The following is a 2,791-nucleotide window of genomic DNA, read 5'->3' as shown; positions in this document are numbered from 1 at the left end:
AGGTGTGGCTTTTATGAAGGGCTTTATGGAAGGTCAGCATCAATCACTCTTTCTGGCCTACAGCGTATTTATTTGCTTTTTTCTTAAAAATTTTCCAGTGAGCTGGAGGCAGAAATTTGAATATGTTTATCTCAAAGGACTTCATCATGCTCTTATGAGCTTGGCATATTCCTGCACCATCCTGTCTGCCTATATTGCTTGAAAATGTGCATATGTGAGAGCCTACGGCACAGCTGCTTTGACCTCTATTAAGGCATTTCCTGCAAGCAAATATGCTGAAATTTAAATATGTTAATTTCATTCTTCCTCCAGCTACAGGGTAGGATTTCAGCTCACACTGGTAGCATATCTTAGCTTACTTACTTTCTTTTACCTTAACCACCACATGACTGAGAACAGTAACCTTTGCCCTATCCACTTTCTCTTTCAACACGGAAGCAAGTCGTTTTCTGTAAATGTGCGAGACTTCTGGTTCATTAGCCGCTGTAGGGAAATTACCAGGAGAATAACAAAGTGCAGTAAATGGTAAAACTGTTTGCACTACAAACCAGTGTGTTCATAATTAAGATAATACATTAAAATAATATGGTAAGACACACCAGTTTGCAATATTGAGCAACGAAACAAGCTGTTTTGTACAGCTAAAAACAGCTGGAAGCGAATGACACCAGAAGCCAGACCCATACAAATGGTCGCCCACTCTTACCGGAAAAATAAGGAGGATAGATTAGGTTGAAATTACTGATCCATTGGGGGTTGAGGAAATAAATACTGTTCAGTTGCATATCAATCCTTTAAAAATGTTCAAGTAGGGAGATTAAAGCCCAGCCTGAGAAATACATAAATTTCAATTTATTATAATGGATAAACCACAATCAAATGAAATAAAATAAAATAATGTATTGACTTTTTTTGTTGTAAATGTCAACAATAATTTTTAGAGCAGTGACGTTAAGACTGTAAAATATCCATGTTAGATATTTTCAAATATCTAAGGCATTGTAAAGGCATAATTATAAGTCTTATTTTCTCATAAAACTGTTATCAAAATAACAAAATAAGGTTGGTTTATACACGGGGTGTCCTTCATTTTTAAAAAGTAGGCAATATATTCTTTAAACCACTAGATGGCAGGCTTTACCTTTACACTGGATCCTACTGCTTTATTTGCACGATATTGCAATAGAATAGCATTTTGTTTTAGTTGTGCATTATAGGCTACTTAAAGAAAAATCTGTTTCATTTTAATTTATTAGTGGCATGAAGTGCAATGGCAAATTAATTTTAAGTTAAAATTTATTTCTGGTCTTGCAATGGAAGATTTCAACATAGAGTAATCTATTTGCTTGTTATTATTGAACAATTTCAGCTCAGTAAAGACAAATAACCTATGAAACATAGGCAACATAATTAAACCGCTCTAAGTTTGAAAGCTGTTGGTGCATCTCTTGGTCTGGTTTAATTCTCTTCACCCACCTGTTTTGGTCACACTGTTGTTCTGTCTGTAGCTATTTCAATCAATCCATTTGAGAATGGGTAAATAAGCATCAACCCCACAAATGAGACCATTTAGTTGTGACATTTTTGATTCTGATTGGTCAGTCGCGACATTCCGAGGTATAATTTGCCGCTTGCTCGCAACTGCTGTCTTCACGGAAGCTTTGCGTTCAAATGTTTCAACTCAAATCAATATTTCGCGTCTAATTATTTACTTATGTGGCAAGTAAGTTAGCCGTGTAATAAGCGGGATAATGTACATCTAGCCGGTTGTTATCTCAGAATAAACCCCTTCAGGCTGATACAAGAGTCCTGGGCTGCGTTCAGTCCCGACAAAAACGGTGCTAAACGTTTTTTAAACGGAAAGGGTGGTGCGTTGAACACCCTGTTCTGATGCTGATATTAATAAGACTTTTTTTTTTTTTTCAAAAAGTTTTTTCTCATTTGGGTCTTTTGGGGCTGGTGTACAGTTTGGATAGAAATATGAATTTGCACATGTAGGGATCAGGCCATTTGAGTAGAGATCTCTCAGTGGAATGTATAATTAGACAGAGGCCTGTGAAGGGAGAGAGGTAGGCATCTCTCCAGCCCTTAGGCTACCAGCTTCAAAACATTCATAACTCCATCCAATATGCAGTAGCTGGTACATTCCATATTTATTTGGGTATCCAATTAAATTTTTTTGAATGATAAGCATATTAAAGGAATAGTTCACCCAAAAATGAAAAGTTGCTGAAAATTTACTCACCCCCAGGCCATCCGAGATGTAGATGAGTTTCTTCAACAGATTTGGAGAAATTTAGAAATGTATCACTCTCTTACCAGTGGATCCTCTGCAGTGAATGGGGTGGGTGCCATCAGAATGAGAGTCCAAACAGCTGATAAAAACATTACAATAATCCACAAGTAATTCACAGCACTCCAGTCTAACGTCTTGTGAAGCAAAAAGCTGCAACAACCATCATAAAGGTGTTTTAACTTTAAACCATGAACCATAACAACACTTCCTCCAGTGAAAAACATCCATTTTGTGTCTTGATGGATTTTTTTTCTTACAAACATGTAGCTTTCACTTCACAAGACATTAATTGATGGACTGGATTCATGTAGATTACTTGTGGATTATTGTGATTATTGTGAACACTCAGTCTGGCGGCACCCATTCACTGCAGAGGATCCACTGGTGAGCAAGTGATGTAATGTTAAATTTCTCCAAATCTGTTCGAATGAAGAAACAAACTCATCTATATTGGATTGCCTGAGTGTGAATAAACTTTAAGCTAATTTTTATTTT

The sequence above is a fragment of the Sinocyclocheilus anshuiensis genome, unplaced genomic scaffold (genome assembly GCF_001515605.1).
Source record: "Sinocyclocheilus anshuiensis isolate Anshui unplaced genomic scaffold, SAMN03320099.WGS_v1.1 scaffold1170, whole genome shotgun sequence".
In the NCBI taxonomy this organism is placed as follows: Eukaryota; Metazoa; Chordata; class Actinopteri; order Cypriniformes; family Cyprinidae; genus Sinocyclocheilus; species Sinocyclocheilus anshuiensis.
This window is presented reverse-complemented; position numbering follows the sequence as displayed.